The sequence below is a fragment of the Syngnathus typhle genome, linkage group LG11 (genome assembly GCF_033458585.1).
Source record: "Syngnathus typhle isolate RoL2023-S1 ecotype Sweden linkage group LG11, RoL_Styp_1.0, whole genome shotgun sequence".
Taxonomy (NCBI): domain Eukaryota; kingdom Metazoa; phylum Chordata; class Actinopteri; order Syngnathiformes; family Syngnathidae; genus Syngnathus; species Syngnathus typhle.
The window spans coordinates 217501-245413 of NC_083748.1; the positions used below are offsets into that span (position 1 = coordinate 217501).

A 27913-nucleotide genomic window follows, 5' to 3' on the forward strand; every position below is an offset into this window, starting at 1 on the left:
GAAGAATAGTAAAAATAAAAAAAAACACTAACAAAAAAGATCAATAAAAAACTGAGATGACAGCGGACGGGCTGAGGAACGTGTAGGGTGAAACATGACAAAAACAACCAATGATAGCAATAACTTCCAGTGAAGATGAGGTTATCCCTCAATACTCCAGTTCAAACTTATTGTGTGATCTAAAAACCTGCTGGCCGATGTTAAATCGCAGGAAAAGTCTCACACGGTCCCTCTGCCTTAGGCGACCAGAATGCTATCAATAAAAAAATGAAAATAAAGCCATGATCCGTTCTGAATGAAGCAGGTCCTGTCCAATGGTGCAGCCATGTTGGCAGGAGAGCCCTTACGCCTTGAAGTGGCTCTCCCATCCTGGCACACAGCGGTGATGTCCAAAGCTCCCATCCAGTTTCCTCCTGGAGAGCAGTAGTTGTTAATGCATTTGTGGGTCATGTTTTCTTGGATGAAACACGTGTAGTCCATTCCAGGTAGCGTTCTGGTTTAGGCCACTTGTGGCATCTGTCGTCCTCCAACAGTTACATTGGGATTAATCCAAAAGAGTTTGATCACAGATTCATTCCTGCGAGTCCAGGGCGGTAGGGGTAGCGTCACTGACTGTGACAGCACAGTGTTGATATCCAACTCCTCCCATGGATGCCATACATTTCGCTTCAGTGACGTTCATTGCTTTGGCCTCCAAATGAACTTGTGTGGAGCAAGGGGAGTTTTTGAACACACACATAACATCCCACCTATGTGTGCGCTCTCACAGTGACCTTCACATACCGGTACCAAGCGTTGGTTTCGTATGGGTTTCTGGGGTCTCATGACCAGTCCTCAAAGTTCTCATCGTGTGACCATCGTTTTCCACGGTCAACATTATCACTTGGTCTGTTCAGATGTGTCCATAGACCATAGCATGCTTCAACCACAACGCAGCAGAGGATCCACCTGGCATCTGGAGTTGGGACCGTTGTTCGTAGACTTCCCCACCGTCCCGAAATGAGGGGTCCAGCACTCCTTGTAGCTTGCAGTGGCTAAGGTGAATCCAGCTGGGTCGTTCAGCGATCTTCACTGCGGTGGGAGTAGTCAGCAAGACTTGGAATGGTCCCTCCCACCATGGCTGGCCCAGTTCTTTCCTTTGATGACCCTGATGTAGACCCAGTCTCCTGGATTGATGGGGTTGTCGACCTGTGAGGAGGAAAGATCAGGCGGCAGTAAATTTGCATTGGACATATCTTTCAGTTTGAGGGACCTGATCATATAATCTGCCAAGGAATGTTCTTCATCTGCCCTTTGCAACTCTTGTAGTCATTTGTAATGCCCTTTTTAACGAGGCAGATAGGAGTGTTTGAAAGAAGAGTTTGAGCACTTCCTAATGATTCCTCTTAACCAAAGACCGTTCATGGCAGGGGCTTTCCCATTTATTGCCTCCTGTCTTAAAGGAGATTCCCTTATCCATGCCGTCTTCTTCCTAACACGTTCGCACCCACACAGGTTGTGCACATAAACGCACACACACCGAGCGCGCACCCGAGGCTCAGACAAACGACAACAGCCTGACACAACTTTACAGAGATTACGCACAAACACAGACAAAGGGATTCTATACATCTCTCATGTAGCTCCTTTTGATAGAACCTCCTATTGGTAACTGTATAGCGGACTGTTCTGCATATAATCCCTTAACTCCCTTGCTTCTACTTTTCCATGTCGGTGCAGTCGTAAGTGATCCCTATTGCAGTCATTGTCTTGTTAACTGTCGCCTTGTGCGACTCCTATGCATGATTGTGTGAAAGTCAAAAATTGAACATATCCAACTTCCTGACCACCCAAACTCCACTGTGGTGCAACGAACTTACTATTTCATTGAGTAGGTACATTGAGCAACCTAGCTTCCTCTTGACTGAATTCACTTTAGTCCAAATGTCCTATTCTAAAATTTATCTAACTCAATTTCTACTTCTTATGCCTGATGAGCCAAAACATCAGATCTCGCTCTTGTTTCTCACCGTTTTGGCCTATTTGTTTTGTCCAATCTGTTCAATCTCTGACCATGATGCTTCTCTCTGTACCTCTACGCATTATTAAATTTTTATCAAATCTCCTCAGTTCTGTCAAACTCAGTGCACAATGAAGCTCCTGTCCACTTTGACCCAAGCCCCACCAAGTTTAGCCACGCCACAGCAAGGAGTGCGATTTGGCCGTCGGCCACTTCATGTCCATGTCCTGCTGTAAGTTGGTGTTCTTTTGTTGTTGCTTCAGAGCCAACCCATCCATCACTCTCAAATGAGTCCATTGTTCAAATGAGTCCATTTTCAACATTGTGAGTTCCTCCGCTTCTCACTGTCTTTTCTCGTCCCCGAGGATGTCGTCTTTCCTCCGGAGTGTACTTGCCCCCCTCCAAGCACCACAACAGTCTTTCTCTGTCCTTGCCAAAGGTCAAAGGTGCCTCAAAGCCAGGCACCGTTTTGTAGTTGTCCACGGCTGCAGGCGGAGTCTCGGGATCGAGTTTCAGGGATCCTGGCACTGAGAGTGACAGACTGGGACATCAAACTTGTAACCAAATGTAGCTGCTGCTAGTAACGTTTGTTTACCAAACTTCAAATTCTCCTAGTAACAGCGATCTTGTCTTTATATTGTAAGTCCTGCAACTCATCCTATTTTCGAGCTACGTTCTGTCTATAGTTCCAATTTAATGAGACAGTACATTGTCTTCAGTATCATTATTCAAGATTAACTCAACGTGGTCTGCGTTTCACATCTAGCCCTGATCTATGTCTTGATCTCTCAAACCTTATTACCTGTGTCATGCTTGCTCAAAAATGTTACTTAGAATATGGTGCTGTGAATTTCCAATCTCCCTGACCAAATTGGATCCCGCTTCTTAGCTCTTCTTTCTCCTGCTCCTATTAGCCTGCAATTGTTCAAATCAAAAATGTTATTTTCCTTTAACTGTCTTTCTTTTGAACCTCTAAATCTCTCGTTTTGCGAACCTATCTACACCAGGAAGGGTCTTAAAGAAAGGACCAACAGATTACTCCCAATATCCCCTCATTATTTATGAGTTAGCCTCCCTTTCCTCACTCGGGTGCATATCTTGTCAGTTGTTAATGGAAACCAGATGTCTCGTGCCAATGAGACCATGGACTAAGGCCCAAACAATCCCGCACGAACCTGACCCGAAACATGACCCGGTCACACTTAGGCTTACTAGTGAGATATACATTGCATGATACCAGAATAGAAATTTACCACAGTATGACACCAAATGTATTAGAAAATCCATATGTCGTAAAGTGTTGTATTATTAGCTTCCACTATCTCTTCTACTCGCTCCCTCCTTCTGAGGCTTGGCAACGCCCATGCCATACACCTTGACAAGCTTTTTGGGAGAATGTGTTCATTACTACATATGACTCAAAATCACTCTTTCAGCAAAGTCGTTCTACTAATTTTCCATAGTAGTCGCCAACAACTTCAACCATTCAACCTGTATTTTCCTTTCATTCAAGGCAATCATTCATCAATGCTCATTTGCATCTCACACACTCTCCAAAAAGGAGTCTCTTCATCACATTGGTTTCAATTCATCCAAGCTCACCACACAACATTCATATACCATTTTCAACTCAAGGTTCCTGATAGAACAATCCACCAATCCAAAAAAAACTAAACTCATAAAAACTACTGGCAAATTAATCTGGATTTTTCCTTTGTTTTTAAATTTAAAGAACTCAATTTCTCAGATTTAGCTCGCATATAGCAGTTTGTATAATTTTATAACACCATCAATCAATTATTCCTATTAAATGTAGCATTGCAATGTCTTAAATTCACAATTTTGCTTCTTCCAATTCCTGAAAGCATGTTCTGTCGTTTTTTTCTTTCAAATTTCTCATGAGGGCTCGACACTTAACATGCACTAGTGTGGATCAATTTCTGCTCGCAAACACATTTCTCTCTTTTCCTCTCATTTTTATCTTTCCAACTCGTTTCTGTTCTGCGGTGCAAATTGAATAGACCACAGTCTAGCAAATTTCTTTACACTAAAAGTTTAACCAATCTCCATCATTTTAACACATGCACAGCTCTCGCGCTCGTAAGGTAGGTTCCAGCACCAATGATTCGTCACAGGCTGGCCATTTCCTGTGGTCGATCATGAGCTGGTCCCTCCCACGCACACGAGGACAGCACATTCTAATCTTTCATTTATCTTCTAGAAGCAAGTTGTATTTATTTACCACTTGATTTGCAAATTTTAACTTTAGTGTACACACAATTTGATCTCTGGTCATTTGTCATTGGGCATACAAACAGCATTGTCATACTTGTATGGACAGGAGCTCTAATCCAAAAAATGTTCCAATAATCTGACAATGACATGTTTTGCTGTCATATGGGCATCTATTCTTTCTTTCTCTGTATTAGCATGAGCGGTCAAAGGAGAGGAAGCTTGTCATGCTGTAAATGTGACTTTTCCTCTGCCACTTCCTCCGCCCTTTGATTGGTACAGTTTTACACAACGACACACTCTTGCCAAGTGTCCCCGTTCCCCACAATTCCAACAGTCCAAATTTGATGTCGAGTTTGAATTGAATGGCGGCCTGCGGCCTTGTTGGTCTCTAACTCTTCCTCTGCCACTTTGGGAACTTTGGAAGATGACCGTTGTATCTTCATCTAGATCACTACCATCATCATCTAGATGAAATACATCAGAACTTTTGCATTTTTGGATCACTTTTTTAGCATGTCTGGCCCACTGCATAGTCGTTGTATACAAGTTTTGCACACGAGCGGAATGCCTCTCTTGCTCTTCTGCTTGAACTGCGGCTGGAGCCGTGGCCGGGACAGTGCGCCTGCGCACTGTGGCCTCATTGTCTTCTGGCCTGACAAACATAGTCGCAGCCTCATCACTTTTCAACTTTCTGTCTTTTGTTACATTTCAACTTTAGAGTTTTAACTTACTTGACCCCTGGTTCGTTGCATTGCCGGGTCCTGTCAATCCACCTCTGTCAGACGAAGGTAGACTTAAGATGCTGGCCCAGCGAAGAAGTTCTCTTCCCAGGACTTTCTTTTCCAGGTCCTCCTAATGGACGCTGGCTTGTCGACACTGCAGCACGTCTTCCTCAGTCAGCTAGATGGCGGGTATGAGGGTCCCGGGTTTCGGCACCAAAATGTTAGAGTGGTGCTCACTCTAACTTATTTTGCAAGAACCACTCGGAGACAAGTTAGTCGTTTTAGACACCTCCAGGCGGAGAGTTCACTCGTCGCTGTGCTTACAGCGATGGTCGAATGAAGTCTGACTCTCGCTTCCCACAAGAGCATCTTTATTAAGAGAAAAAGGGTGGGGGTGACAGTGGACAGAATAGACAAGTTAAAGCCCTTGACCTCTAGATTAGCAGAGCAGGGGATGTTTTACGACATTGTGTAGGATGGGACAAACTAGGTTATTTATTACTGGTTACACACCTACATAAGCATAAAACTAATCTACCTAGGTTATTTATTACCGGTTACATACATTCCAACATAATCATATGATCAAGATAGTTTTGGAAAACCCTGACAGTAATGACAAAGGTTTTTTTAACTTTATGATCTGATATATATTTCTGAGCACTTTGAAATGTTGTACCATACTTTTCTTAAAAAAAAAAAATTGAAATGAGGGCGACACCCCCACCCTTTTTTCGAGCGTGCGCCACATGCAAGCTCACAAAATTTGGAGTTAAGGGGCAGCAGTTCATTCGGTTTTAACCAGGTCTCGCGAAGACCAAAAACGTTTAGATTATGTTCCGTGATGAGGTCATTAACGAGACCTGCTTTCGTATGAAGCGATCTAATATTCATAAAACCGAGTTTAAGTGTAATCGGTTGATCGGGGTGCGAATCTATCGAAGGATTTTTAAACGAGATGCGAGTATGGATTCTCTAATACATTTGGCGTTATACCATTAAGGTAAAATTTTCTCAAGCTTTTCAAACTTTTGCTTGAAGCAATCGCAAGATTATTGAAAAGTGACTAAATAAGCTATGAGGGAGTGGTGTAGCTGTTGGAAGGGCACGCGCTTATGCGCTTCCCTGGCTAATCAACACTTGTTTGAATGAAAAGGAGGAGGGGAAATTGTCTGGGCTTCCTGAAAAACTGTGGACAAAGGGCCCATCTGATGTAGGACCTTTAATGTCCATTCCCCCAGTACAGATCAAACCAAGATCAGAGTGGCGTCCAAGAGTTAAGCAATATCCTTTGAAACAGGCGGCAATAAATGGGATAGTCATAAATGGTCTTTGGTCAGGAGGAATCATTAGGAAGTGCTCAAACTCGTCTTTGCCTAGTTCAAAAGGGGAATAAAATTGACTAGTGAATGATACGTTTGCAAAAAGCAGACGAAAAACAGTCCTTGGCAGATAGCATGATCAGAGCACTCAAACTGAAAGATGTCTGAAATGCAAATTTACTGCCGCCTGATCTTTCTTCCCCACAGGTCAACAACCGCTCCAAGCCAAGAGACTGAGACGCCGTCAAAAAGGACAAACTGGGCCAGCCATGGTGGGAGGGGCCATTCCAAGTCTTGTTGACTACCCCCACTGCACTGAACATTGCTGGAAGGCCCAGCTGGTTTCACCTCAGCCACTGGACGTAACAGAGAGTGCTTGACCGCATTTTTGGGGTGGGGGGAATTCTGACTACAAAGGGGCCTCATCGTTTAGGGCGGGGCGTCTCAATGTTGGTGAAGAATCCATAAGATCCCCACTCTAATTAGGCAATGGGAAATATCGGTATCTCTGCCAACCTAGTAGCTATGGGGTTCCACATGCCAGGTGGATTCTCTGCTGCGTTGTGGTTGAAGTGTGCTATGGTCTATGGGCTCCTCTGAATATGACCGACGAAAAAGATGGTCACATGATGAGGACTGGTCATGGGACCCCACAAACCCACACGAAATCAACATTTGGTACCGGTGTGTGACGTTCAATGTGAGATCCCTCACACAGGAGGGATGCTATGTGTATTCCAAACTCCCCCCCTTCTTCCACGCAGGTTCACCTGGAGGCCAGAACAATGACTGTCACTGAAGCGAAATGCATGGCGTCTGTGGGAGGGTTTGGATTTTAACACCGTGCTGTCACAGTGAGTGATGCTACCCATACCGCCCTGGACTCACAGAAAAGAACCTGTGATTGAACTCTTTTGGATTAATCCCAATGTGACTGTTGAAGGACGACAGATGCCACAAGTGGCCTAAACAAAAAGGCTACCTGGAATAGACTACACGTGTTTCATCCAAGAAAATGAAACCCACGAATGCATTAACGAGTGCTCTCCAGGGGGAAGCTGGATGGGAGCTTTGGACATCCCCGCTGAGTGCCAGGATGGGAGAGCCATTTAAAGGCGTAAGGGTTCTCCTACCAGCATGGCTGCATCATCGGATGGGACCTGCTTCAATCAGAATGGCTCGTGGCTTTGTGGTAAAAAGAGTTGTCCGATGCTGCCCGCCAACTGGACATGGGTGTGTGCACCAGTGTGCGTGACCGACAACACCTATAGGATACAACATCATCAGCACACAACTCTTCTGGACGTCGACGCAGTGCTGTTGTAGCCTTTGGACCACGTTACCCCATCTGGGGTGCGAATGTCCCTGACAGCCACAAAGTGTGGTCCGTCGGAGACAAAGTCGTTCATGCGCTTTTTCCTTGGATCGGAGTTGGAAAACAATCACTCTTCATCGAGACACTGAACTATCGTTTCCAATCTTTTCTGAATCTCTCTCGCTGCAAGTCAATGATGGACAAAACAGAGAGATTCGGGCTATTGGCCTGATGGTCCTGCAAAACAGGATGGTTCTGGACTTGATGACTGCAGAGCAAGGTGGCGTGTGCCACATCCTTGGGACTTCCTGTTGCACATACATTCCTGGAGTTAATGACACATCAACGACGCCATGAACTCACTGAGGAATTCTCTGGACCTAGACAGAGAGCTTTGTTGAAGCAAGGGAGTCCAACTCGTAAATTATGAGGCCCTTGGTCAGGCTGACCATCCAATTATTCCAACAAACTCCAAATCATTAAATCCACAAACTCTTCGTCCTGTATTTCAATCTCTGTCCTCTGTGTTATAAACAACTCCTTACTCCGGAAGTCAGTGAATGGATTCAGACTCATCATCAGTGGCGGCTCCATGCGGTTTAAAGTGAAAATGACGTGAAGCGATCAACTATAATAGTAAGTAATGCGTTAATTATCAAGTAATAACATGTTAATAATTTCATATATGTCGCTCCTGATTATAAATCGCACCCTCAGCCAAACTACGAAAAAAAACTGCGACTTATAGTCCGGAAAATACAGTATATGATGAATACACATACAAATTCACATAGGATACCGTTTTTTTCCATGTATAATGCGCAAAATTTAACTAATTAATTGTCATAAAATATGGGGTGTGCATTATACATGGGTACAATTTAAAAAAGTATTTTTGTTTGTTTTAATTCTTTTTTTTTTTGAAGAAAATCATGGTACAGCAATTTTTGAAGAAAATCTTGTCACGGATGGAGTGTGGTAAGGAGCAGGGCGACCAAGTGCAGCTTGGACCAGGGTTCATTGGAGGAACTCAAAACACAGACTTGGTAAACTAACATAACTCTCTAACAAAACCAACAACAAGACTGACCGACAAAGACGTGGAACAAAAAGACAGGGTGACATTACCAAAGACAGGAACAGAAACCTGTGCTATTGTCAAATATTGTTTGTTTTTTAATCTCCATCGCGGACTGGACGTCATACGGAGGCAGTATCACTGCGCATGCGCACTATGGATCCGATGCGAATAGTCCTCTTCTCTTCTTGACTGACAATGAATGTGATAGTTTAATACATCCATCCATCCATCCATCTTCTTCCGCTTATCCGGGGTCGGGTCGCGGGGGCAGCAGCTTCAGGAGGGACTCCCAGACTTCCCTCTCCCCAGCCACTTCGTCTAGCTCATCCCGGGGGATCCCAAGGCGTTCCCAGGCCAGCTGAGAGACATAGTCTCTCCAGCGCGTCCTGGGTCGTCCCCGGGGTCTCCTACCGGTGGGACATGCCCGGAACACCTCCCCAGGGAGGCGTCCAGGAGGCATCCTGATGAGATGCCCGAGCCACCTCATCTGGCTCCTCTCAACGTGGAGGAGCAGCGACTCTACTCCGAGTCTCTCCCGGATGACCGAACTTCTCACCCTATCTCTAAGGGAGAGCCCGGACATCCTGCGGAGAAAACTCATTTCGGCCGCTTGTATCCGGGATCTCGTTCTTTCGGTCACGACCCATAGCTCGTGACCATAGGTGAGGGTAGGAGCGTAAATCGACCGGTAAATTGAGAGCTTTGCCTTTTGGCTCAGCTCTCTCTTTACCACGACGGACCGGTACAAAGTCCGCATTACTGCCGACGCTGCACCGATCCGCCTGTCGATCTCGCGCTCCATCCTCCCCTCACTCGTGAACAAGACCCCAAGATACTTAAACTCCTCCACTTGGGGCAGGATCTCCTCCCCGACCTGGAGAGGGCATTCCACCCTTTTCCGATCGAGGACCATGGACTCGGATTTGGAGGTGCTGACCCTCATCCCGACCGCTTCACACTCGGCTGCGAACCGCTCCAGTGAGAGCTGGAGATCACGGCCTGAAGAAGCCAACAGCACCACGTCGTCTGCAAAAAGCAGAGACGCGATGCTGAGGTCCCCAAACCGGACACCCTCAACGCCTCGGCTGCGCCTAGAAATTCTGTCCATAAAAACTATGAACAGAATCGGTGACAAAGGGCAGCCTTGGCGGAGTCCAACCCTCACTGAGAACGAATCCGACTTACTGCCGGAAATGCGGACCAAACTCTGGCATCGGTGATACAGGGACCGAACCGCCCTTATCAGTTGGCTCGGTACCCCGTACTCCCGAAGCACCCCCCAGAGAACCTCCCGAGGGACACGGTCGAACGCCTTCTCCAAGTCCACAAAACACATGTGGACTGGTTGGGCGAACTCCCATGCACCCTCGAGGATCCTGCTGAGGGTGAAGAGCTGGTCCACTGTTCCACGGCCAGGACGAAAGCCACACTGTTCCTCCTGAATCCGAGGTTCGACCTCCCGACGGACCCTCCTCTCCAGCACCCCTGAATAGACCTTCCCAGGGAGGCTGAGGAGTGTAATTCCCCTGTAATTGGAACACACCCTCCGGTCCCCCTTCTTAAAGAGGGGAACCACCACCCCAGTCTGCCAATCCAGAGGCACTGTCCCCGATGTCCACGCGATGCTGTAGAGACGTGTCAGCCATGACAGCCCCACAACATCCAGAGCCCTTAAGAAATCCGGGCGGATCTCATCCACCCCCGGGGCCTTGCCACCGAGGAGTTTTTTAACTACCTCAGTGACTTCAACCCCAGAGATTGGAGAGTCCGCCTCAGAGTCCCCAGGCCCTGCCTCCACAATGGAGGGCGTGTCGGTGGAATTGAGGAGGTCTTCGAAGTATTCTCTCCACCGACACACGACGTCCCTAGTCGAGGTCAGCAGCACGCCATCTCCACTGTAAACAGTGTTGACGTTGCACTGCTTCCCCCTCCTGAGACGCCGGATGGTGGACCAGAATTTCCTCGAAGCCGTCCGGAAGTCATTCTCCATGGCCTCGCCAAACTCCTCCCACGCCCGGGTTTTTGCCTCAGCAACCGCCGAAGCCGCGTTCCGCTTGGTCATCCGGTACCTGTCAGCTGCCTCGGGAGTCCCGCAGGCCAAAACGGCCCGATAGGACTCCTTCTTCAGCTTGACGGCATCCCTTACCGCCGGTGTCCACCAGCGGGTTCGGGGATTGCCGCCACGACAGGCACCAATGACCTTACGGCCGCAGCTCCGGTCGGCCGCCTCAATAATGGAGGCGCGGAACAAGGTCCACTCGGACTCAATGTCCCCCGCCTCCCCCGGGACCTGGGAAAAGTTCTGCCGGAGGTGGGAGTTGAAGCTCTTCCTGACAGGGGATTCCGCCAGACGTTCCCAGCAGACCCTCACAGAACGTTTGGGTCTGCCATGTCGGACCGGCATCTTCCCCCACCATTGGAGCCAACCCACCACCAGGTGGTGATCAGTTGACAGCTCCGCCCCTCTCTTCGCCCGAGTGTCCAAAACATGCGGCCGCAAATCCGATGACACGACTACAAAGTCGATCATCGAACTGCGGCCTAGGGTGTCCTGGTGCCAAGTGCACACATGGACACCCTTATGTTTGAACATGGTGTTCATTATAGAAAATCCGTGTCGAGCACAGAAGTCCAACAATAGAACACCGCTCGGGTTCAGATCGGGGGGGCCGTTCCTCCCAATCACGCCCTTCCAGGTCTCACTGTCATTGCCCACGTGAGCATTGAAGTCACCCAGTAGAACGATGGAGTCCCCAGAAGGAGCGCTCTCCAGCACCTCCTCCAGGGACTCCAAGAAGGGTGGGTATTCTGAGCTGCCGTTTGGTGCATAGACACAAACAACAGTCAGGACCCGTCCCCCCACCCGAAGGCGGAGGGAGGCTACCCTCTCGTTCACCGGGGTGAACCCCAATGTGCAGGCGCCCAGCCGGGGGGCAATAAGTATACCCACACCTGCTCGACGCCTCTCACCGTGGGCAACTCCAGAGTGGAAGAGAGTCCAGCCCCTCTCGAGAGTGCTTGAACCGGAACCCAAACTGTGCGTGGAGGCAAGTCCGACTATATCTAGTCGGAACTTTTCTGCCTCGCACACCAGCTCGGGCTCCTTTCCAGCCAGAGAGGTGACATTCCATGTCCCAAGAGCCAGCTTCTGCAGCCGGGGATCAGACCGCCAAGGTCCCTGCCTTTGGCCGCCGCCCAGCTCACACTGCACCCGTTTAATACAATCAGCAAATAAGAAAATGCGTATTACAGGTAATATTTTATTTCACAACACTTTGCCTTGTTCCTTTCGTTTCTGCTGTTCACTTCAAACACGCTCCATACGAACGCAATGCTCTCGTATCAGACGCTTGCTCGATCACCTGCTCGTTTGCTGTCCCAATGTACCCTACACAAATCCGAAACATTTGTTGCGGCTCCAAGTCACGACGAGGGGCAAGTTTTGGTTTCCAAGGGTGTTTTTATTCCTCTTCAACTTCTCTCCCATACAGAGCCGCCTTTTTCGCATGTCCGCACGTCACTTTCCTCTTTTCATTTTAACCTAACTGATTGTGGTGGTGCCTTTACGGGCAGTCGGAGAAATCAACGCCAACAAAAAAAAATACATTCAGCCTAGTTAAGACCATACCAAAGACTATAAAAATGGGACCCATTGCCTCCCTGCTTGGCACTCAGCATTAAGGGTTGGAATTGGGGGGTTAGATCACCAAATGATTCCCGAGCGCGACGCCGCTGCTGCTCACTGCTCCCCTCTCCCCCAGGGGATGGATCAAAATCACACGGGGATTGATTGATTGATTGAATATTTATTGATCCCCAGGGGTGGGGAAATTCAGGCCCCAGCAGTATCCATACCACAGAGTGGGTATACAAAAACACACAGATGGCATGAGCGCAACTCAATAGGCTCTCACAAGGCTGCCACACAACGGCGCCACAAAGAAAGTCAGAAAGTGCACAAGATAAAAGCCATCAAAGCAAATCAAAGCTAAAAGACAAAGGAAAAAAAAAGCAACAGCGGCCACCTAGCACCCCTCAATACAAGAGAACACCCCAAAACACACAAAATAGCCTCCACGGGGTCCATCGACAGGTGTAAGGGCAGTCCAGTTCAACGGCGCCCAATGGACCGTGGTGGTGAATCGGTGAAAACATCACAAAGCAGGCAAACGTGTGAGCAGCGTCCCGGGCACCCTGTCGGGGGACGTGCAGATGGCCACCACGGGGCTCGCATGGCGAAAGTCGTCGGTTCCGACGAGCACGAGGGAGCGGACTCCCCACAGGTGTTGCGGCTGCAAGGCTAATGCGAGGGACCCGGTCATCACTGGTCGGATAAGCAGGAAGCCGTCGTAGAGTTACGCCGGCCTCGACCGATGATCCCGGTCCGGTCCCAGGAAGAAAAAATAAATAAAATAAAATATCCGATCCGAAGAGGTACCGAGGTGCGGTAGAAGGCACCAGCATCGCCGAATGGACAAAAAGACAGAAAGAAAAAGGAGAAAATAAGGAAATAAAGAGGAAAAGAGAGAACACTGCTGGGAGGCAGCCACTCACGGCGCCATACCAAGAGAGATGCAGAGGACAAATTTCACCACACCCAAATGCGTGTGTGACGATCATTGGGACTTAAAAAAAATAAATAAATAAAAAATAAATTTGGGTGCGTATTATACATGGGTACAGGCTTTTTTCCAGCATCGAAATGCCATTTTTAGGGTGCGTATTATACATGGGGGCGCATTATACATGGAAAAAAACCTTAATTATAAATACACCATTTCAAATTATGTTGCTTATTGTTCAGGGGTCAATTTAATTCAACATCTCGTAGGTGATTTAAATTATAAAACATAACATGCAATTCAATTCAAATCATTGATGTAAACCTGAAATAACAGACATTTGGTGTCATTCATCGTTTAGGGGATAAAACTGAAAATACTGAAAAACATAAAAAGCGTAGAAAGGGGAGGGTACAAAAGGAGGAGACTGCTGAAACTGATAATTCTGCTTTCAGCTCTCAAACTGACAGCAGCTCTCTCTTTGCAGCCAGCCAGCTCTAATTTTCAGTGTGCTTTACCTGAAGAAGACGCGAAAAAAAACTAAAACCATGATAAAAATAAATACATAAATTGTAAATAGAAAATAAATTCAAAATGGTAACAAGGTGGTGCGCCATGGACAAAAGCGGCCATGACACCGTCAGGGGTTTTGGACAGTGAGGGTACCACGAATGGGAGGTCCTTGCGCCGCCCCCCGCTCTTTCCAAAATGGGTTTAAATACTCACAACCAGGGCTGTGAACTCGGTCGGATTTTTGCACCGAGTCCGAGTCCGGCCTCTTGACCATGAGTCCGAGTCCGGCTGTCCATTTTTTCTGTTAATTCATGTGACTGCTTAGTCTTAATTCAAGGCTAATTTAGATCAAAATCTAAATAATTACAACAGTTTTGTGATGGCTTTGTCTGTATTAAACATATAAACAAATGCAATAAACAGATACGCAGATACGTCAGTCAATTTTAATTTTTATAAAGGATTATTCTCCTTTGATGCTATCTGCGTTCTGCCATTGAAGCGGGTTGCATTCAAAGACCAGTCGTACAGACGGAACACTCATTCACTTCACCAAAACGCAACAATATAATTACGTGAGCTCTTTGCATAAACCTCGAAGAAACTCCTCTTTTTGGGTACAGGCTACAAGGAGTATATATTACAAAGGAGACTTTATACTTAATTGTGATCATCATTCATCCATCCATCCATTTTATTTTATTACTCAGGTATTTTCAAAGCAAATTAATATTGTTGCATTTATTAATTTGCTTTAACATGATAGCGCAATATAATTAAAAGCTGACACGATAGCAATGTCAAACGTGTTCATTTAAGAAAAAGCCACACACGTTTTGTGATCAAATCTTCATAACGAGAATGACAATTTTTATCCCCCTCCCCACCATCTGTCACTTTGCTTGGGACAAAAGGACCCTTCAGAACTGAAATTTCTTCTCAATTATTCATTCAAATCAATTCACTCAAATCATTCTCGTTATGAAAGATTTGATCACAAAACGTTTCCGTCTGTACGACTGGTCTTTGAATGCACCCCGCTTCAATGGCAGAATGCGGATGAATTTAAAGACATCAAATGAGAATAATCCTTTATAAAAATTAAAATTGACGCAAACGTGAGTCTTCATGTTTTTATTGAAAACAACATACTGCTGACGCCGTAGGACGCCGTACGACATCGGTTTTTCGCTATAATTCGGTATAATTCAAGGTAGTCCACCCTCACCCAAAATTAAGGTTTCATGGGAATATTATTGTCATAATTGTCTGCACCATATATGATAATTGTTTAATGGTAGTTATTGATAGATCTTGAAGATGTCAAGTTATAGGTGCATAAGACTATGTTGTTCATGCATATAGCACGTTCATTGTAAGAGGGGAAGAGATGTTGTGTATTTTGGGCTAACACAAATTCCATAGTAGAAAAACCCCGGAAGTGGGATGGGCATTCTGTGATGTTGTGGTACGCCCTGTGAACGCACTGTGAGTAAGGAATAAAGCAGTTATCATTCACGTCGTTGTCCGACCTATTCTTGCTATCTAAGAACCTGGAAAATAGTAAGGATATAACATATATCACGGGTCATTACGACGAGTTTGGTGGAGTTTTTACTGCTTCTTCCAACTCCTACCGCGTAAGTAACCTGACACTCTCTGGCTGCGTCTTGCCTCTTTTTTTTTATTGTCGGACTTGGTGGACTCGGTCAAAATCAGCACTGAGTCCGAGTCCGAGTTCGGCAAAAATGGCCGAGTCCGACCGAGACCGAACCGAGTCCACAGCCCTGCTCACAACCTAACCCTAATGCAGTGCTTCTCAATTATTTTCTGTTACGCCCCCCCCCCCTAGCAAGAAGAAAACTATTCGCGCCCCCCCTCCCCACCGTGACTATCCTAACTTGTCTTGTAAGTCGTAAAATGTTGCACTGTCGCAAACGTGACAGAAGTAACAATGAGAGCGCCACTGCGCCCTGCTGTAGTAAATGCGCAATTACACTTTATTCTAGTACTGCCAAAAAAAAAGCCTGTTCCCCAGGGTCACACGCGCCCCACTATTTGAGAAGCATTGCCCTAATGTATCACCCCAAACTTTATCCTAAACCCAACCCTTACCCTAACCCTACTCTACCCAAATCGTCGACCTAATCCCAATTGTAATTCTTCCTCCTCCCTCCCATCCTCCATCTTTTCTCCTGATTAAAACCTACGCCCTAAAATGAAAATCCCCCAAAGATTCCTTCCTCCTCTATCTTTCTTACTGTTTTGATTAATGTTTTGTTATTGGTTGATATATGGAGAGGATCTCTAGATGTGGTTGACACATTTAAAATTGAGAAAATATATATTTTTAAAGGAAGAACCCACCTTTTTTTATAAAAAAAAGTTACCCTAACCTCACCTAGCCAGTGCCCGAATTCTCCTTTATTTAACCCTCCTGTTTAAGGTGGTGATCGACACCCTAATTTTAAAACCTCAGGAAGGGGTGTATTTGAGGCAGCCAAACACGGGGAGAGCTCTGCAATCATACAAACATGGAAGTCTAAGCCATAAACATTATCAACGTCGCAAGACAGCCGCCCTGAGAGGATCTTGCTTCATTCCGCGGCACATTCTTTTGGTGCTGGGGGTGGTGCTGCGCTGCTGCTGCTCCTGCTACTGCCTGACAGGGCGGTGCCATCCAGGATGGACGGACTGATGGGCAAGTCAAGGAAACACTGCAGGCGAGATGGAAAACAGCGTTCATGGCCACTTTAATCACAAAGAGTCTATTGCTAGAAAGGTGGGGATGCTATAAAATGTCCGATAAAATGTAGCAGTAAATAGGAAAGTGAGATGCATCTCAAATGCTCTAGGCTGTAGGGATCAGAATCAACACCCTTTGACATTAACCTATTTTTGCGTCCATAAACTGGTTCACGTACAACTAGCTGTATGGCTTCAAGATGGTGGCACTAACAAAAAGAGAAGGAGGCGCAGCTGCAGGTGGCAGAGATGAAAATGTTGCCATTGTCTTTGGGAGAAACCAGGGCAGACGGGATTAGGAATGAATCTATCAGAGGGACAACTCGGGTGGGACGGTTAGGAGCCAAAGTCAGAGAGGCGGGATTGAGGTGGTTTGAACATGTGCTGAGCAGAGACCGGGGGCTACATAGGGAGGAGGGTGGAGGAGAAGAGGGAGGCCAAAGAGGAAGTTTATGGGCATAGTAAGGGAGGGCTGTGTCAGAGGAAGAGACAGAGTTGGAAAACATTGATCTGCTAGACGACCCCTAACGCGAGCAGCCCAAAGAAGCAGCAGCTTGTTTACGTGCCGTTTCACTCACATTCAATGCATCCCAGAGGGGATGAGGCAGAGGGGTTGGTGGGAGAAATGGGAAGGAGAGTAACTTTGCTCGGGAGCACACAGTGAGAGCAGGAGGAGGTCACCTAATCGGTGGTGGAAAGATTCGTCGACAGGTGGGAGCGACAGAGGGGGCGAGAGGCTGCTGTCAGACTTGGAGAAGGGAGAGGACTCGGATGCAGAGTGCCAATCAAAAGGTGTTTATTCTCTCAGGCTGAAGACAGCACAAAAAGAAACCAAAAGGTGCCTCAAAATGAGGGACAAAAAGGCTGGGGACAGCAAAAACCAAAAGCGCCTCAAAACGAGGGAAAAAGGCTGGAGACAGCAAAACAAAAAGCGCCTCGAAACGAGGGAAATACGATGGCAAAACCCTAACTAAACAAAAACACAAAGCTCAGGCTGGACAAAAGGTATCTTCTAACTATAATCTCTAAGGCGATTTCTGAGACTTACGTGATCGCTAGTGTTCAAGACGGGACAAGACGCACTGGCACAAGACAAGGGGAAGACGCAGGCTATATACACACACAGAAGGGGGAGGAGCCAGGTGCAGACAATTAGGGCCAACGACATAGGTGCACACAATTGGGATCAGGGAAGTCAAGTGGCCTGACGTGCAGAGGAAGGACCCACGAACTGAAACGAGAGGAGAGTTACGAAAACAAAACAGGAAGTGACAATACGAAGAACAGGACAAGACAAAAACAACCCACAAAACATGACAGCATGACAGGCTGCAATGAGAAGACTATAGGTTGGGGGTGTTCATCTGTGACTTGATCCAACTACACTGCTCAAAAAAATTAAAGGAACAGTTTTTTTATCAGGGTATGGCATGAATTCAATTAGACTTTTCTGATAAGGTTTTGGTCAGGTATGCGGCAGAGGGGGCCGCCAGGTTGCTCCTCAGACTTTACAGGAGCTCACTGATGCCCTTAGACAGATCTGGGAGGACATCCCACAAGCCACCATCCGTCATCTCATTAGGAGCATGCCACAACATTGTCAAGCATGCATACAAGCATGTGGGGGCCACACAAAATATTGAAAATAATTTTGAGTTGCAGAAATTGAATTTTGGATCATTTTTCTACTTTGATTTTTGGGGTGTCTATATACTGAGCCCTCTGTAGGCTGAAAACTTTTATTTCCATCAAAAGATGTGGCATATTTTTGTTCCTGAGACATTAAACTGTCCATATCAGTGTAGATATCCAACATTTTTGTTGTCACCATTGAAATTTGATGTATTTTAAAAGTGTTCCTTTAATTTTTTTGAGCAGTGTATTTTGCCAACTGCTCAACCAACTCAAAGAAAAGGGGCATTTGCACGCAGCCGTACCGTCCGCTGGCGTATTCCGTGGGGGAACGCAGGGCTCGAAGCTTATTTTTTGCCCAAGTTGCCCTCGGGCAAGTTGGAGAAAATTTTACTTGCCCGAAACAAAATTTTACTTGCCCGAAATTTTTTGGAGTGGATTTTTACTTGCCCGACACATTTTTGCAATAAAAAAGACAACACTATAAGTTTTGCCTTCATATGCCTTCGTATCCGCCAACCGGAAACAAGCTCTGCTGGTGCGCAGGCGCAGAAGAGCCAGGGACGGGTGAGGGAGGATGCATTTAATTACGAAGCGCTTTGCCGTTATCAATGTATTGCAGACTTACACGAGAGACTAACCGCTCCCTAGAAAACAAAATGTCGGACCAGAAGCGGCAGAAGTTGCGAGAAATTATGCACAAAATCGTCTTTTTACAGCTTGAAAACATGGTATTATGGCAGGGCAAGTTCGGGCAAGTGAGGAAAAAATTCTACTTGCCCGTCTGCCATCGCTACTTGCCCCGGGCAATCGGGCAATCGTTAGTTTCGAGCCCTGGAACGGGAGGTGCGGCGCCAACGTGGACAGACAGAACAGGGATGACTTTTCTGGTCACGCTGTCCAAACTCCAACTGCTAACCACCACGGTCACAACTGCCAAAGCAAGGCCAGTTTAGGAGGGTTTGTTAAACGTGAATCAGAAGACTTTCCGACCTTTGTCAGAGGAGGACAGGTAAGGGTTGCTGCAGGGTTTCCAAGCCGGACTCATCAGCTGATGGAGGAACACTCTCTGAAAGAAGAAAGGAGCGAAATTTTAAGTGGAAGGCTGAGGGCCTTTTCAGACTCCAGCATGCGAGCAAACACAGCATGTCCCCTTGGTCGTTTCTATTCTGCGTGCGTGCGTGCTAACCTGTCCGTTCTCACTCAAGTTTCGGTACATGATGCTGTTGGGGTGCTCTCGCTGCTGCGGGAAATACATCATCGTTTCGTCTGTGCTTTTTTCTGACACGGACGAAGGCGGGGAGGCGAGTGAGGTTGCTAGGTGGTTTTCAGGCATGCGCGGTCGTTACCTACGCGCGTTGGCAGAACCGAGCTGATAGCGTGAAAGGGAGCAGGGTGGGTGCAGCTAACGTTTGACATGTCAACATTCTGCTGGTAGCGATGGACCTGCTGTGCTTGGCTTGCAGTTCTGTTCAATGTTTGACTCGACTTGGATTTGAAGAAAATACATCATTCCATTTTGTATGACTTGATAAAAATGTGTTTGCGTTGTTGCTCAAACAGGCCCAGCCTCCGTCCTATTTCAATGAACAAGCAAGGCAGAATCCAAAGACTGCGGTGAACGCAAGCTATACAGTAGTACGGTCGAGCCACCCAGCGGAGCCCAACATCCACGGGCAAAAGGTTTCCTTGCTGGAGGTGCCAACCCCATGGTGGAGGCAATTTTAGCAGCTGGCGAGCGGTTGCCTTTCAAATCTGTGTTTGGGCACTGTAAACGTGTTCACTACGTTAGGTAGAAAAATAAGTGTCTGCTTGATTTCCTACGGCTGGTAGCAGAGCAATGAGACACAATTTGCTCAGACTCGCGCTTCTCCCGATTTGCTTGCCTCACCTGAATGCCGTAGAGGTCTTGGCCGTCAGCCAGAATGGGCACATTTCCAACATTTGTCGCCTCACTGGAGATGTGGTGTGAGAGAAGAAGCCAAGTGGGGAGATGACAAAGGCCCAGACGACGTCAACCGCAGTGGGAGGGAACGGAGAGAAACGGAAGGAAGCAAACAAAATGCCAGATGAATGCACTTGGCACGATCTGAAGAGGAGAGAAAGGTAGACAGGGAACGGAGATGCCGAGACTCCACTCGAGTGGGACTGAAGGAAAAAGGGAAAAGACAAGTTGACACACCGCGCCGCTCTTTGCTCCTTATAGCAAAAGACACAAGACGATATAAGGGCTGGGTCGCGTGCCATCGGCTGCAATTGAGACAATTAACTTTGATATAGGCATGTGAGACGCTTTTGGCCAGTTTCAGCAGTAAAAAGTGGCCAACTTCATTTTTTTTCAATTTTCATTTAATTTTTTTCATGTTTGAAAAAACATTTTACCACTTGCTGTCCACTGACAATGACGTCCAGCGTAATGAGCTTGTCAATGTTAGGGGAGCCGTGACGGGTTGTTACCCAACTCCCAAGTGCCATTTCCGGTCCATGGCAAGTGCAAAAAGGCTCGTTTCAAATGCACAAAAAATTGACTTTTCAAATGTATTCGAGACAAATCTATTCACTGCCGCACCGATTTCCCTTCAAGACAAAGGACACTGACCTGTGTCGGTGCACCACAAAGCCCCCGGGACCTGCAATTCCTCCAGCAGCGTTGGCTTGGCTTGCAGCGCACGGCGCCTGCAACACGGGCACAATGGCAACCTCAATCAACGGTGGCAAATCACCCGCTCCAAACGTTTGTCAGGCAATTCTTCAGCGTCCCAGCCCAGAGGGCGCATGGCGACATTTGCAGCAAAAGTCAACGGGGTCGCAAAGAGGATTTTTGCTGTCCTGAGTTCTTACCCGGCAGAGGCTGCTCCTGATCACCTGGAACCGATCCATCAGCTTCTTGTGCAGCGGCCGCATTTCGGGATGCACCAGTCTGCCGTGAACGGCCAGGCCAGCTCCCAGCACCTCAAGCTGGAAGGAAGCTTTTGACATCATCCGGCTGGATGAGGGTGGCACTCGCACTTTTCACCTGCTCCTGCATCAAATCTTTCAGCTGCAAGATTTTGTCGCCATCCTGAGGGTGGCTGCCGATGTAATCCTCGTCGAAGAAAGCCTGAAACGGTGAAATGGCAGAGAGGCTCAGGAAGTGGCGTCTTGGCAAGTGAAAGCAGGGTGTGCGCAACAAAAGCCCATCACCGTACCCACCTCCTGGTAACGAGCGATGCCTCTGTTGACGGCAGCGTCCACCACGCCATTGAGCGTCATGCTGAGCAGGTTGACATTGTCACCGGCGACATTGTCGACAACATGCGGCCGCATGAGGTGATAGCGGCTGATGAGCGCACGCAGCTCCTGGTTCTTATTCTCCACCACACTGACAGCATTTTCCAGCGGACTCACCTCCACCTGAAAGGGTTGGCCTTGACACTTGCGAGTGTTCCCTTTTTAGGGCAGACCTGGCTGCGAAGGGATCTTCTTGTGAGGATCCATTAAGCCACTTTGAGATCAGCCTCGGCCGTCGGTTTGGACACGTGCGAACCACTGTCGCTTTGCTGTCCAGTCACTCACTCATTCACTCTCTCACTCACTCACCTGCTCTCGCTCCTCCACCTCAAACCAGGGTGAAATTCCAGGCAAGGGATGAGCCAGGACCAGAGTTGTCCGCTCGATCCAAAGACTCTGCAACAGCAAAGCGGCCGACATCATCAAAATTAGTTCTTGCGTTTTTCTTCAACATTGCAGACTTTCCACGTGTTGATCGGCTGATTCGCCTTTGACTTTTGCACTAACTATCCGGCAGTGCAAACACATACAGTAGAACCTTGAACTCCAGGTTCAAACAAATAGGAATTCGAAAAAATTCAAAGCTTTTGAACCCCCAAAACCGAACAAAACACCGAACTCCGAACAGCTTTTCGAGGTGGGTCGAGGCTCATCGACGTCGCCGAATCAACGTTCGGTTCGTCTCGACAAGCTAAAGTGCGTCTTGAGAGCATAAAGCCATGAAATTAAGACATGACCTGGAACAAAAATTCTGAAAAGGATGATGTAACAAGATGTCATCAACAATAGCCTAGTGCCCTCTAGTGGCCAGATGCCCTCTAGTGGCCAGACGAAACCTCTTCAGTAGCAGCTCTATTTTCTTCGTTAAGAGCCAAATCGACTGCCTTTAACTTAAGCATCATATGCATTTCTTTTGTCCCCCATAATGAGGGGTTGTGTATAAAAGCTTCCTTTCTCCAGTAATGTACGTCTTGATGTTGTTGTGTCTCGTTCGTGTCAATTTAGCGCCACTATTTGCCTGGCGAACCGACATGCCACACAAAAATTACTAATTATTACGCAAAAGGGTCTATTGTTGATATGTCAGAACGGATTAATCCGTTTTCCATTATTTCTTATGGGGAAAATGTAATTAAATCAGTGTCCGACCAGTTTTCTGGAACGAATTATGGTTGAAGTCAGAGGTTCTACTGTACACACTATTCTCGCATGATGTACAGAGTGAAGGGAAGGAAATTAATTTTCAGTGGTTTGAAGGATGCCGTTGCAAATTGGCAAGATGCACTTTGGGACAATCAAAGCAGGTGTGCTTTTTCCCCTATTTGGTAGGACAATGCAAATAAGCCAATGACCTTGAACTCATTATCTGGATCTTTGGGTCCTTTATGGAATGGTCGGTCGTGCCGGAAACGGTGAACATTGTTAACCCGGTAAAAACTCTTGATTCGGTCAGGGACTTGGTGCGACCGGAGGATGCCGGCAGCTTCGGGAACTGGTGTGACGGCGTAAATCTGAAGGTCTGGACGCCGCCGGTCAAAGAATAGAAGACAAGCTGCCCACCGCGGCGGCCGCTGCAGCGGGCGCGCACACCAAAGCAGGATACACTGAGCATTGGACTGCAGAATGGCTTCATCGGGCTGGTTGGGGTGCCGCATGGCGATGGCTTGCGGGAACTCTGCCACCATCCTCTGCTGAAAGGCCTCCAGGCGTTCGTAGTCATGACCGCGGCACACAAACTCTTTGTTCTGGCAGAGACACGTGCAAACTTAGAGGGCTTGGCATTTGTGCACTGTGCGACATCTATTGCTCGACGGCTCCAGAGGCTTCATTGCGCAAGCATTGCAAAAAGCTTCCACTGACCCTGAGGAAGAAGGGGAACATCCTGCCGTAGAATCCCACCCTGAAGAACTTGGGTTCCAAACGTTGTTGCTCCATGATGTCATCAAAGTAGGCTGCCTCAAATTTCTGTTCAGCCAAAGAAATCACAGTAGACGAGATGTGAGTGCGAGCCATTCTCTCGGAATTGTGCGGCGACATTACGGAAGCGACTGGCGGCGTGTGGAAGGTCTTTGTCATACTTACCCGAATCCAGCTAAGACTCTGATAGTCGTACAAGGATTCATACTGGAAAGCCAGTTCCCTGCACAAAGGGATGACCAAACTCCCAACACTGTACGCAGGCATGCAGTACCGATAGGTTTAGCGACTCATTTGACTGACCTGAAACCTAACTTGAGCCACTTGCACTGCTCAAAGGTGCACTTTGACACAAATTTGGCAAAATAGTGGATGAGCTTTCTTTACCTTCCCCTTGGCAAAATAGTGGATGAGCTTGCGGGAAAGCGCTTCCTTGCGCTCCCACTCAGACTGAGAGGGATAACGCAGAAGCTCTTTTGTCGGCCGATCGTCCCAGTGCAGCAACTCCCAGTACAACAAAAGCGTGAAAGCTGCCTCTGTGGGTCGGCGTCACAAACAAATGTCGCCCAAGTGCCTGCCTCCCTCCCGCGTGTGCGCGCGTGTGTGCCTGCGCTGTACCAGTGTAGTTGCCCGCCCCCACATGCAAGTCGCACAGTTTGTGGATGTAGCGGATATACATTTCCTCCTTGTTGAGCTCCGATTTGTAGAAAGTCTGAGCATCAACATTGTCTTAACGGCGGGATGCATCATCAGTCGTTCATCCGTTGTCATTTGTCTCACCAAGAGATTGACGGCGTACCCTGTGTTCTTGCTCTTCTCATCTCCTCTCATGCCATCCCTAAGGACGAGATGGACAAAGCTCATCACTTCTCCACTGCAGCTTTTGGGCATGGTCAATCATGTCCAACCGAAGCCTCTTTTACAAATGGGCACAGCGTTTCATTTAGATCAACCCACCTGTAGTCCAAAAGACGTTCCATCAGGCGAGTGACTGACGTAACCGATGAGGTGCCCGTCTCTCTCCAAGTTTGCTGCTCAATCTTCTCCAACAGACTTAAAGAAAACAACAAATCAATGCATGAATTCAATCCTTGCATCTCCTCTTTGGGTCAGTCATAAGCAACATACACAAACAAGACTCGAAATGGCATCGTTGGACAGAATATCGCTGCATTTGAATTCTTGCGTAGATCCATACAAGTCATTTTCAGGGAGACGAGGCGGCAAGACGGAGCGAGTGCCTGCATACCTGGGGTATGGCTCCAACAGAAGAGTTCTAATCCCCATCGCACAGAGCAAACAGGCCACAGCAGCGGTCGTGCACAAAACAAAAGGTTCAATCAAGGAATGAGTTGAAATACAGCCGTGTAATCCAGGCTTCTCAGGACACTAAACGTTGGGGTTTACAGCAAACTGAGGAGTTCTCTGTAGTCATCGTCGCCTTTGCCTTCGGAAACCAAAGCATCCAGCTTGTCAATCAGCTCGGCCTACACCACCACAATAAGCACAAATCAAGTCCACCGGCACTGAGCACTCTCCAGACACCCGGGGCAAGGCTTGGGCTCGGGTTCAAACGCGCAAACAATACCAGCCTATGAAGACGAGGTGCCTTGTGGATGCAGGTGAAAGCATGTCGCTCGGTGGCGAAGGAGGGCTAACCTGTTTCAAGCTGCCCTCTTTGCAGTGCTCGCAGTTAATCATGTCATGGAAGATGGGGACCATGATAATTTAGAAGCACTCATTAGAAAGGACACAGCAATGAAGCATCGACCAAAAGTTCAGATTATTTTGGATAGAAGCAGATAGTGAGAAAAGTGGGATGCTTCCTGTAACTGATTTCAGAAACGCAGCTGCACAGATTTTCTGCATACAGGTTCAAACCGGGCGGCTCGGTGGGGCACTGGGTAGCACGTCCGCCTCACAGTTAGGAGGATGCGGGTTCGATTCCACCTCCGGCCCTCCCTGTGTGGAGTTTGCATGTTCTCCGTGGGCCCGCGTGGGTTTTCTCCGGGCACTCCGGTTTCCTCCCCATCCAAAAAACATGCTTGGTAGGCCGATTGAAGACTCCAAATTGTCCCTAGGTGTGAGTGCGATTGCAAATGATTGTTTGTCGCTCTGTGCCCTGCTGGCAACCGGTTCAGGGTGTCCCCCGATGACGGCTGGGATAGGCTCCAGCACTCCCGCGACCCCTGTGGGGACTAAGCGGTTCGAAAAAGAGAGAGCGTGAGGGAGAGGTTCAAACCGCAGGGTCATTGGCCCTTTGATCTCGAAAAGTTTGGATGTGTGCCTCCGCTAAATTGGTGTGGCGCGAGATGCTCCACATGGCTCTTTTATATTTCCAAGCTCTGCTCTCCTCAGAGCAGCAGCCCCATGACAGCCCAAGTCAGCGAACGTGTCTCTCGAAAATGATGCAGACTCCATTTTGCAATAAGGATTACAGAAACAGGTCCTTACTTGTCAAAGATCTTCTTCCTCTTAGCTGCACTCATGCTCTCCAGCTGCAAGCTGGGCTGGTTGATGTACAAAACTGCCAGACTGAATTAGGCGCTCCACACCTGCGCACAGTCATAGAAATGATCGCCAGGAGAAGAAGCACTCACGTGGCGGTGGACGAGCGGCGGCACCACAAACACCTTGAAGTCAAAGTCGGGTCCAACAAAGTTTTCTAGCTGAAAGGGTGCCAGACGCTGCACCGTGCGCAGGATGCTGCTGCATGAGGAGCACAAGGTTAATGGCAGGCCCGTCCTCCCCTTGCCGTTGTCCATCACGCCCCGGCGCCTTACTGGCTGCTGAGGAGCCTCATCACAATCCAATCCCGCGGAAAAATACTCAGCTTCATCAAGTTTCGGAGCACGCACCAAATTTTCATCATGAACTCCTGACGAGACAAAAGCGCAATCACCCGGGCACGTCATCTAGGCTGGAACTCAGACGGCGTGTCCACTTCCAAAGCAGAGGTGTGAAGTTGCCCCGTTTTGGCCCGGTGGCTGCGAACAAAAATATGCAATGGGTGGAGGGTGGTTAGGGTTGCCTGACCTGCCCTTTTGGATTCAATGTGAAACCCAATCAATCCCTTTTCAAGTCAAAGGACCTAATCATCTCACAGTCTTAGAAAGGGTTATGTGTTACTCAAACTCCAACCGCTGTTCTTTTCTCTGGCATATTTCTATGACTGACACTGCTTATTGTGCATCTTCACAGGCCAACGCTTGAACCCTCGGACTACCTTGAGTACCTCTTTGCTCTGAAAGTTCTCCATCAGGTGTTGGAAGTGGACGTCAGTCATGTGACGGAGGAGGGACAGAAGGCAGGACACAAACTTCCCCTGGCAAAAGGAATCAGAGCTGTGCTAAGGTCAGCCAAGGGCTCAAAGGCAGGCGGGATGACGGGAGCCCATGTGGGAAACATGACCGAGTCCATCAGTCTTCCTGGTGTCTCAAAGAGGAACTTTCAAATGAACAGCACGGACAGGTGCAAAAGCAGTTGCTGTGAAGATTCACCCGACGGCTTCAAGACGTGGCTGACAAACACGAGATAGGCGAGGGTCAAATGTAGCGGACGGGGCAAAATGTGCCACATCCTCATTTGAATCAAAGGAAAGTCACAAGGTTTAGAAGAGGTTTTAGCACGTACCCAAAGAAGGCCCAAATGTGCTTAGCTGACGGGCTGATTGTCACGTGCTGTGCCAGAGACGCTCGGCCGGCAACTTCCCTCAGCCACACCCCTTCGTTACCGTAATGTCTGTCACCTGCTTCCTCTTGTTACCTTGTGCATTTAAACCCTGCCAGTGTGTTTCTCCCTGTCGGTGTTGTCAAGTGACATGGTGGTACGAGATGGTGTAAAATTAGGTAGTGAATTTGGCCCAGGCACATAGGCTATCCCAAAACATATAGTAGTTCAAAATTTCACCAGGAGATGGTGTTAAAGCTTGACATAGGGGTGACCTGATGGAAATTAACAAATCTAATAAATTAAATAGTTAGCAATTGGGAGGACACGACCAGTTCAAACACGTAGCAACGCACAATTTTGGAATATGAATTTGCTATGCTCACATTACCCCTTATGATGAAAACTATTATTGAATCACGTTTTCCCTCGCCCGGACGCGGGTCACCGGGGCCCCCCCCCGGAGCCAGGCCTGGAGGCGGGGCTCGAAGGCGAGCGTCTGGTGGCCGGGCCTTCGCCCATGGGGCCCGGCCGGGCTCAGCCCGAAAAGGAAACGTGGGTTCCCCTTCCCATGGGCTCACCCCTTGTGGGAGGGGCCAAAGGGGTCGGGTGCATTGCAAGCTGGGCGGCGGCCAAAGGCAGGGACCTTGGCGGCCTGATCCCCGGCTGCAGAAGCTGGCTCTTGGGACATGGAATGTCACCTATCTGGCTGGAAAGGAACCCGAGCTGGTGTGCGAGGCAGAAAAGTTCCGACTAGATATAGTCGGACTTGCCTCCACGCACAGTTTGGGTTCCGGTACAAGCCCTCTCGAGAGGGGCTGGACTCTCTTCCACTCTGGAGTTGCCCACGGTGAGAGGCGTCGAGCAGGTGTGGGTATACTTATTGCCCCCCGGCTGGGCGCCTACCCATTGGGGTTCACCCCGGTGAACG

The 27913-nt window shown here is 48.0% G+C and overlaps 1 pseudogene; it reads right to left on the bottom strand.

Annotated features, from left to right (window-relative positions):
* Window positions 1-16502: 16502 nt before the first annotated feature.
* LOC133161837 (dedicator of cytokinesis protein 3-like) lies at window positions 16503-27477 on the bottom strand (annotated as a pseudogene).
* Window positions 27478-27913: the final 436 nt, after the last annotated feature.